Genomic DNA, 10,967 nt, shown 5'->3' on the forward strand with positions numbered 1-10,967 from the left:
TTTTTGATTCCCCTTTAAGGCAAGGAAACGTGTCATGCGCTGATGAGGACTGCACTACGACAGGAGCGCCCTCTAGCCGAAGAGAATATAAGCGCCGCTCCTGTCTGCCTCGGCCTAGCAGAGAGTGCTACGATAGCAGTTAATAGTGATCAATATCAATTGCTTACACGTACATCGTCTATAGTGAAGAACATTACTTTATTGCTTGTCACCCATCACTTGCGACACTGTTGTAAATTCAAAGTTAAGTATTGTCAATCTTTTTATTTGTAATAAAAACTATTAATGTGATTTGATTGAATTGTTGTATAGCATTCACAGAACGCAGCATCCTTCAGGCATCCTATAAGCGACAAGTGGGCAGGACTGCACAAAAACATACTATATACAGATCAAAACTTGTAAAAGCTTTCCTGCCACTATATGCCCAAAATATGACAATAAGCAGATAGAAGAAGTTGAAAAAGTTAAATTCTTGGAATTACAGCTTCATAATAAATTTAACTGGGAGGAGCCTACCAAAGAGCTGCTGAAATCCCTAAACAAATCTCTTTCTGCTATACAAAAGTGGTATAAAAATTAAAAAATTCCAACTTATTATGCTTCCTTTCAGTCCATAATGCCACACAGGATTATTTTATCGAGTAAATCATCAAACCAAGCTAAAGTTGAAACTTCCTGGCAGATTAAAACTGTCTGCCCGACCGAGACTCGAACTCGGGACCTTTGCCTTTCGCGGGCAAGTGCTCTACCAACTGAGCTACCGAAGCACGACTCACGCCCGGTACTCACAGCTTTACTTCTGCCAGTACCTCGTCTCCTACCTTTGGAAGGTAGGAGACGAGGCACTGGCAGAAGTACGACTCACGCCCGGTACTCACAGCTTTATTTCTGCCAGTACCTCGTCTCCTACCTTTGGAAGGTAGGAGACGAGGTACTGGCAGAAGTAAAGCTGTGAGTACCGGGCGTGAGTCGTGCTTCGGTAGCTCAGTTGGTAGAGCACTTGCCTGCGAAAGGCAAAGGTCCCGAGTTCGAGTCTCGGTCGGGCACACAGTTTTAATCTGCCAGGAAGTTTCATATCAGCGCACACTCCGCTGCAGAGTGAAAATCTCATTCAAGCTAAAGTTTTCCGAGCCCAAAAAAGTGCAGTACAAATTATTTGTGGTGAGACCTCAAGAACCTCTTGCATAAGGCTGTTTAAGGAACTGGAGATACTAACTACAGCTTCCCAATGTATTTATTCCTTTAGGAAATTTGTCATTAAAATATATCTTTTTTCCAAACCGACAGCTCAGTTCATGGAATCAATACTAGAAATGAATAACTTTCACAAAGACTTAAAGTCACTTACTTTGGTTCAGAAAGGCGCCCACCACTATTCAGCAATACACATTTTCAGTAACATGCCAGCAGCCATTAAAAGTTTAACTAATAATAATGTTCAGTTTGAGAAGGGTCTAAAGGATTTATTGGTGGCCAACTCTTTGTACGCCAGTGACAAATTTCTTATCAGAACCAATTGATGTGTGTATGTTATTATTAATATTACATAATGTGGATATTGCGTACAATTTGACTTCTGTACAAATTTTGTGCAGGAATGCAATCGATGTAAACAGCTGCTGTAAAATGCTTCTTATTTTATTTTTTTATCTGATGATTTGTGTGTAAAATAATATAAAAATAATCATATGCACCCATGTGTACTGAACATTTAATATTTGGTGACAAGTTTTACATCGTTTTACATGTAAATAAGCTTGATTTTTTTAAATACTGGTTCCTCATTCACAAGGAAAATTACATTTTGGATCTATATTTTGTAAATATTTATTGTGTATTCTTGTTTTCTGATAGGTTCCACATCCCAGAGGATCTCCTCATATGGATCAATTACGATGAAAAGCACATCTAATCTAATCTTGGAGTTGAAGGAAAAAATTTTTTCTACAAAACTGTGCAATAATTACTTGTGTAAAGTTGATAACTTTTGACAATCCAGCTATTCTTAAGCAGTGTTTATACCGAGTTCAAAAACATGTTTCTGTTTACAACACTGTTTGTATATTGTTCCACCAAAATCGGCAACATGTTGACAAAAATGTTCACTGTTCACGTCTTGTCTACACTAACAACAAACATTTCTATGTACGTATTCAATCTATGTACGTATTCACATCGTCCCCTATATTGAACTGGCAGCGAGCAGTCCACATTGTGTTTTCACATCGAGACCCACACTATGACAAGTGAAGAGGAAGAATTAATGACGTGTGGTACAGCATTACTAACATTTGACGAAATTAGCCGGTAAAGAAAAAGACGTAATCATTATTGGTGCACAAGAACATAGGGGGAAGTGGGGTAACAGTGGATACCTTAACTTTTAATTCATATAAATTATTTTCAATGATCAAACACAATGAAAATTCCAGGCTGGAATATCAACAATAATATGAGAAGATAGAGTGTTACTCACCCACAAAGATGACATGTTGAATTGCCACCGGCAGAATAAAAGGACTAACACTCAGTGAAATGGACAAGAATCAGGACCTCAAACTAATGTGGGGAAACATCCAGAGCTCAGTTAGGGATACAGCAAAGGAAACACTCATGGGAAACCCAGTGGGCAAGAAGATCTGGTTTGGAAAGGAATGTGCAGATGCCCTGGAAAGGAGAAAGGAAGCCAGGAACAAATGGCTGAAGGGGACAAATCTGGCACAGGCCAAAGCACAATTTGAGGAGGTCCGAAAGACTACACAAGCAATTCTGAGAAGAGCAAAGAGGAAATACATAAGGAACATCATCACTGAAGCAGAAACAGACTTCAGAGGAGAAAAGTCTAGGGAAATGTTTCTGAGGGTGAAGTACCTCTGCAAAGGTCACCAGGCCAAGCAGAAATTTGTCAAAGATTCCCGTGATAAGATCCTGACGAACGATAGGGACATAGCTGAGAGATGGAAAGAGTACTTTCGACAGCTGCTTAATTGTGATGAACCCGAACTGCAGTTTGATTTCCAGTACCCAATTACAGCCGATGCAGACTATCCCCCACCTACCCTGGATGAGATAAAAACCAGAATCAGACACCTTAAACAGAATAAGAGTCCGGGTGAAGATGGAATACAGGCTGAAATCATCCTGGCAGGAGGAGAGAAACTTGCAGAAAAAATACACCGACTGATACAGGCAATATGGGCCAAAGAAGAACTACCAGGAGAATGGAAAACAGCTCTGATTTGTCCAATACATAAGAAGGTGACAAACTGAAATGTGACAACTATCGAGGAATCGCCCTGCTTAACGTCTGATATAAGATCCTGTCCAATTGCCTCATACATAGAATTCAGCCAGTGGCAGAATCGGTGATTGGGGAGTACCAGGGAGGTTTCCGGCCAGGACGGTCAACAGTAGATCACATCTTCAGTCTCCGGCAGCTAACTGAGAAACTGGGTGAATATGGTAAAGATTTGCATATTTTATTCGTTGATTTTAAGAAGGCCTACGATTGCATACATCGCAAGAGCCTGCTCAACTGTTTAAGGGAGTTTTGCATAGTAGAGAAACTCATCAATCTGATAAAGATCTGTCTGAACGAAACACGTGCAAAAGTGAAGATGGGAAATCGCGTAACTGAGGAGTTTGAAATTGTGACAGGACTCAGGCAAGGAGATGGGTTGTCCCCTATCCTGTTCAACTTTGCCCTCGAGAAGATCGTACGCGAGACCTTCCAAGAGAAAGAAGGGATTGAAATCGAAGGAAAGAGACTGGCATACTTAGCCTATGCAGACGACATCTGTTTACTCTCTAGGTCGGAAGAGGAGTTGGAGCAAATGACCAAAGCACTAAAGGAGGCTGCCAGCAAATTTGGGCTAAACATAAACGAAGCCAAGACAGAGTACCTCGTCATGACGCGTGGTCATTGTCAGACTGCTGATCATCTGCAATCACTGCAGGTTGGGGACCATTCCTACAAGAGGGTGCAAGAATTCAAGTACCTAGGGGCACTTTTCACTGAGAACTCGTCATGTCAAGCAGAGATCAATGCCAGAATACAAGCAGGAAACCGATCTTACCACAGCCTAGCACAACTGCTTCGGTCCAAATCTCTCTCCAGACAGTTCAAGATTCGACTGTACAAAACCCTGATCCAGCCTGTTGTTCTATATGGCTGTGAGACATGGAGTATCCGGAAACAGGACTTCCATAAGCTCCTCGTTTTTGAGAGAAAAGTGCTTCGGAAGATCTTCGGTCCGGTTCCGGATGCAGATACAGGGGAATGGAGGATCAGATACAACCGAGAGCTTGAGGAACTATACCAGCAGCCCAACATAGCAGGAACTGTCAAAGCCAAACAAATGCAGTGGGCCGGCCATGTGGCCCCGATGGAGGATCACAGGTGGCCTCGGAAGCTCCTGGATTTCACACCTACAGGAAAGAGACCGCCGGGGAGACCAAAGAAGCGTCGGAGGGATGGACTCCACGAAGATTTAAACCAAGTGTCAATAGATGTGGACAAATGGCGGATAGCAGTGATGGACAGAATACAGTGGAGGAGGAAACTTGTAGAGGCGTGTGGTCCACTGGGCCTGATCACATAGTAGTAGTAGTAGTAGTAGTAGTAGTAGTAGTAACTGGACTTATAGCACATGCGAACAATGTACGGATGTATGGCTACATGTCCCATGTCTTTTGCTGTCTTCTGTTGTCAGTTTCTAGAATCATTTCAAAAGAAAAATTAGCAAAATTAACATCTTCTGTCATGAGTGGCAGAGCTGTGTCATCAAAGACTTGTTTTATCAATTTTGTTTTAGCCTATCTAGTCTTTCTAACTGTCATTTTTTGCTTGTTCACATTCTTTACAACTTGGCCCTTTTGGTTCTAACACCACAAGAAAATTATTTTGGATTTGTTTCCTCTATCGCTTTCCTACCTTTTTCTTGAGGCTCAAAATCTTTTTTACATGGAGAGGTGGTCACTACTACAGTTTTGCTGATTTTCTTTGCACTTTCTTCCGAATCAGCCTCTGTTGGAGGATACACATTTGAAGCATTTATGACAGAGATAATGACAACGGAGTACCGAAAGTCGCAGCAACCGTAACCAATCTGACCGATTTCATTTCTGAAGTCCCAGGAATGGCTACCATATTGGTTTGGCGGGCATCACCTTGAAATAACTAAGGTTCTGATACCCTCACCTCATGGTGCTTTGCCTTGTGATTCTCTTTTCTTCTTTTAACTATTGTTGGCCCAGTTTTGTCCCAACCTGTGTACCTGGTTTTGCTCCACACTGCAAAACTGAAGAAATACGTCATTGGAAAGTTAGCATTCACATTATGTGCATCATACTAACACTGAAGAACTGGCTTGATTAAAATAATGTCTACCTATTTCTTATCGTGTATTGTTTCTATTCAAATAGCTGCTCCAAGTATCAAAATTGGAGAAAATTTCAGCAAAACTTTCAAAAGTTACAGAAGGGAAAAGAACGTGTGCCTACCCTCAATTCACTGACAATGCAGCTGCTAGTAGTTCCGAGTGTTCTCAGACCAATGGCAGCAGTGTAATAGTCCCAGAGATCTGGAAGTACCTAGTTTGGCCCATATACCCAGTTCTACCCTGCTCTCCCCTATTGTAGATTGTTGTTTGTTGTTGTGGTCTTCAGTCCTGAGACTGGTTTGATGCAGCTCTCCAAGCTACTCTATCCTGTGCAATCTTCTTCATCTCCCAGTACCTACTGCAACCTGCATCCTTCTGAATCTGCTTAGTGTATTCATCTCTCTGTCTCCCTCTACGATTTTTACCCCCCCACGCTGCCCTCCAATACTAAATTGGTTATCCCTTGATGCCTCAGAACATGTCCTACCAATCGATCCCTTCTTCTAGTCAAGTTGTGCCATAAGCTCCACTTCTCACCAATTCTATTCAATACCTCCTCATTAGTTATGTGATCTACCCATCTAATCTTCAGCATTCTTCTGTAACACCACATTTCGAAAGCTTCTATTCTCTTCTTGTCCAAACCAGTTATCATCCATGTTTCACTTCCATACATGGCTACACTCCACACAAATACTTTCAGAAACAACTTCCTGACACTTAAATCTATATTCGATGTTAACAAATTTCTCTTCTTCAGAAACGATTTCCTTGCCATTGCCAGTCTACATTTTATATCCTCTCTACTTCGACCATCATCAGTTATTTTACTCCCTAAATAGCAAAACTCCTTTACTACTTTAAGTGTCTCATTTCCTAATCTAATTCCCTCAGCATCACCAGACTTAATTCGACTACATTCCATTATCCTCATTTTGCTTTTGTTGATGTTCATCTTATATCCTCCTTTCAAGACACTGTCCATTCCGTTCAACTGCTCTTCCAAGTCCTTTGCTGTCTGTGACAGAATTACAATGTCATCGGCGAACCTCAAAGTTTTTATTTCTTCTCCGTGGATTTTAATACCTACTCCGAATTTTTCTTTTGTTTCCTTTACTGCTTGCTCAATATACAGATTAAATAACATCGGGGAAAGGCTACAACCCTGTCTCACTCCTTTCCCAACCACTGCTTCCCTTTCATGCCCCTCAACTCTTATAACTGCCATCTGGTTTCTGTACAAATTGTAAATAGCCTTTCGCTCCCTGTATTTTACCCCTGCCACCTTCAGAATTTGAAAGAGAGTATTCCAGTTAACATTGTCAAAAGCTTTCTCTAAGTCTACAAATGCTAGAAACGTAGGTTTGCCTTTTCTTAATCTTTCTTCTAAGATAAGTCGTAAGGTTGTAGATTATGTGGTGGAAATGATATGTTGTGTCAGCTGCATTTGGAAGACCATTCAGGTTTGCATTATTTCATTGGGATGTTGCCAGCCAATTTTGTAATCCTGATGAATATTATAGGTCAGCTGTTTCAAAGAAAGTCACAAACTTCAGAAACGCAATTCTTGTAAAGCAAAGACTTACTGTTACTGCTATTTTTTGTCAACAAAGAGATCTCCCCCCCCCCCCCCCCCCTTCCAACCATATCTCTAATAGTTCCTGTAGTTTGTGAAACTTGGACTGAAGAATTATCTTAATTCAGTTATGTTACTAGTGCTGAAACATACTCTTGTCCTACAAGACATGGTCAATATTCTGGAATATAACAGAAACAATAATTCATAGCAAAAAAGTGCAACAAACATGGGCTCTAAAATGAATAGCTAAATAACTACGAGCTCTTGTTCATCTTCACTACAGCGAAACATCTCTTCTGGTGAAGAAGAGCTCACACATATATGAAGTAATCTACAAGTAAATAGCATAGTTATCACCCCCACCCCCATGAACCGTGGACTTGCCATCGGTGCAGTGGCTTGTGTGCCTCAGCGATACAGATAAGTGTACCGTAGGTGCAACAACAATGGAGGGGTATCTGTTGAGGGACCAGACAAACATGTAGTGGAAGAAGCCTTTTCATTAGTTGCAGGGGCAACAGTCGGGATGGCTGACTGATCTGGCCTTGTAAGATCGACTAAAACCGCCTTGCTGTGCTTGTACTGTGAACGGATGAAAGCAAGGGAAAAAACAGCCGTAAACTACTGTTTACAACTTGTATAGAAAGGCAGTTGTAAGATCAAGGGGCAAGGAAGGGAAGCAGTGGTTGAGAAGGGAGTGAGACAGGGTTGTAGCCTATCCCCAGTGTTATTCAATCTGCGAACTGAGCAAGTAGTAAAGGATGCCAAAGAAAAGTTTGGAGAAGGAACTAAAGTTCAAGGATGGATGACATTTGCCAATGTAATTCTGTCAGTTACAGCAAAGGACTTGCAAGAGAAGCTGAATGGAATGGAAAGTGTCTTGAAAGGTGGATATAAGATGAACACCAATAGGGAATTAGATTACGAAATGAGACACTTAAAGTAGTGGATGAGTTTTGGCATTTGGGCAGCAAAGTAACTGATGTTAAAGGTTTTGATATTGTCAAACACAACTTAAAATGTGGGAATTAATGTAACTCGGAATCATTAATGAGAAGAAGGCATTGTATTACGAGAATATGACTTTTGTTGGGACCAACGAGAATGAACGTAAAATGTGAGAAAATGTAAAATGCGGGAATGAAAAAACATGGCTTTGCTGTATGTGCAACTTATGAGAAACTGGATGAACCATGAACTTTCCACTGTTCCTAACCACTACTTCATACTTCTTTACATGTTCATTTATATTTCCAACTGAGAGTAGAAAGATTAGACTGCTGTTAAACAGTCTGGAGATATAAACAGTCCCCCAGTTGGATCTCTCAGGGGACAGCTGTTGGCAAAATTATGAAAATGCAAAGTAATATAAAGAGAACTGCAGCTTGGAAAGTACAAATTTGAAAATTACAGACAGTGGAAAGGGCATATCAGTGAACTAAAACTGGGATATTAGGATTAGCAAAGACCGGAAAGGCAGTGGGCACTTCAAAACACCTAATGGCAACACAATATACGAGTCCATGAATGGGGTTGCCTTGTTAGTGCACAAGAGCGAGAATGCCTCAGTGACTGAAAACAAGCATGTCAGTGACACAATAATACTAGTATTATTCTATCCTTTTCATAATACTGTTACATCCCATCCTAGATTTTCCATTGTTAGAATAATACTAGTGAAATTATACACTAAACATTGCAGGCTAAAGGTAATACAGGCATATGCACCAACTTCAACAGCAAATGATAAAGAGTTACATGAATTTTATGAATCTCTTTCCGACTGCCTAGAGTCATTACTCAAAAAGGAAGTTACCACACTGGAAGGAGATTTTAATGCTAGCGTAGGGAAGCTGAATTCATCAAGTAATGGTTTAGCCAAAGGCAATTATTGTGTAAATAGGCTAAGTTCTGTCAGGAAATTAAGTTTGTTATAATATCACCTGCTTCCAATACCATCCACAAGGAGTGCTGACTGTGGTTCTGACTGTCAACTTCTATGTCTTTAACTGAGAATGAAACTGTCAAAATGTAAAGGGACCCCCTCCAAAAGCAAGAAGAATAGAGCAAAAGGTTGAAATTGAAATTTTTAGGAATTCAGTCTAAGAAACGCTTTTGACTGATCTGTAGAGAAATGGGATTTGCTGAAGGAGACATTAATTAAAACAACTGAGGAAGCAGTTAAGGATAGCAAAAAAGTGATAAATAAAAATAACAGGCTTACTGACGAAACCTTAGAAATCACCGAGAGCAGGAAAGTACTGAAGATGAGAGGATTACAGGCAAGTCAGCAGTACAAGTTATTGGTGTTAATACAGAGAAGCTCCCAAAGAGACAAAAATGATTACATCAATGAAATACGTGAAAAAATTGAGAAATTCTGGGATTGCAGTGATACCAAGTGCATGTTCAATGAAGTTAAAAAAACTAACAAGATCCCTCAAACTGGGAACACAGGTGGTAGAAGATGAAGACGGCACACCTCTAACCAACATAGAACTAGCTGCTGAGAAGTGGAGAGCATAACGCAACAAGTTATACACGGATAAAAATGGAAAACTTTGTTGTGTAAACATTCCAGTAGAGAAGGAACCTAAAATCTTAGAAGCACAAGTCTGAAAAACTAAAGCTAAATTGAAAAATAATAAAGCACTTGAGCCTGACCTTATTACTGCTGAAATAATCACAGCATCTGGAGATTTTGGTTTGGAAATCATGCATCAAATACGCTCATGCTCATAAATTAAGGATAATTGCAGAATTTGGTGCCACACAATGTGGCATTACACAAAACTGGCGCTAATAGCACAGGCACATAGGAAACACACACGACACTCATCTGTAAGTCCACGGTATTGGTGATAAGTTGAGAAAACCGTCCCGAAACACATGTGCTACAAAACGCCACTGTTTCCAGAGCATGTACCTCGATGTCTATATGGGATATGATCACCGTGCACACGTACACAGGCCGCACAACGGGTTGGCATACTCTGGATCAGGTGGTCGAGCAGCTGCTGGGGTATAGCCTCCCATTCTTGCACCAGTGCCTGTCGGAGCTCCTGAAGTGTCGTAGAGGTTCGAAGATGTGCAGCGATACGTCGACCGAAGAGCATCCCAGACGTGCTCATTGGGGTTTAGGTCTGGAGAACAGGCAGGCCACTCCATTCGCCTGATATCTTCTGTTTCAAGGTACTCCTCCACGATGGCAGCTCTGTGGGGCTGTGCATTATCATCCGTCAGGAGGAAGGTGGGACCCACTGCACTCCTGAAAAGGCGGACATACTGGTGAAAACTGATGTTCCGATACACCTGACCTGTTACAGTTCCTCTGTCAAAGACATGCAGGGTGTACGTGCACAAATCATAATCCCACCCCACACCATGACATCCGTACAGGTCCCTTTTGAGGACATTAAGGTGTTGGTATCTGGTTCCTGGTTCACGCCAGATGAAAACCCAGTGAGAATCACTGTTCAGACTATACCTGGACTCGTCTGTGAACATAACCTGGGACCACTGTTCCAATGACCATGTACTGCGTTCTTGACACCACGCTTTACGGTCTCTCCCGTGACCAGGGGTCAGTGGAATGCCCCTTGCAGGTCTCCGGGTGAATAAACCATGTTTGTTCAGTCATCTGTACACTGCGTGTCTGGAGACAACTGTTCCAGTGGCTGCGGTAAGGTCCCGAGCGAGGCTACCTGCAGTACTCCGTGGCCGTCTGCGGACACTGATGGTGAGATATCGGCCTTCTTGTGGTGTTGTACACTGTGGACGTCCCGTACTGTAGCGCCTGGACACGTTTTCTGTCTGCTGGAATCGCTGCCATAATCTTGAGATCACACTTTGTGGCACACGGAGGGCCCATGCTACGACCTGCTGTGTTTGACCAGCCTCCAGTAGCCCTAGTATTCTACCCCTCACAACGTCATCAGTATGTGTTCTTTGAGCCATTTTCAACGCACAGTCACCATTAGCACATCTGCACGCTTACTCGCTGC

The 10,967-nt window shown here is 41.7% G+C and overlaps 1 non-coding gene across 1 annotated transcript; it reads right to left on the bottom strand.

The window, feature by feature from the left end:
* Positions 1 to 696: 696 nt before the first annotated feature.
* Trnas-cga lies at positions 697 to 771 on the bottom strand. The gene has a single exon. It is a non-coding gene; the product is annotated as a tRNA-Ser (tRNA).
* Positions 772 to 10,967: the final 10,196 nt, after the last annotated feature.

Source organism: Schistocerca americana, chromosome 11 (assembly GCF_021461395.2).
Source record: "Schistocerca americana isolate TAMUIC-IGC-003095 chromosome 11, iqSchAmer2.1, whole genome shotgun sequence".
Classification (NCBI taxonomy): domain Eukaryota; kingdom Metazoa; phylum Arthropoda; class Insecta; order Orthoptera; family Acrididae; genus Schistocerca; species Schistocerca americana.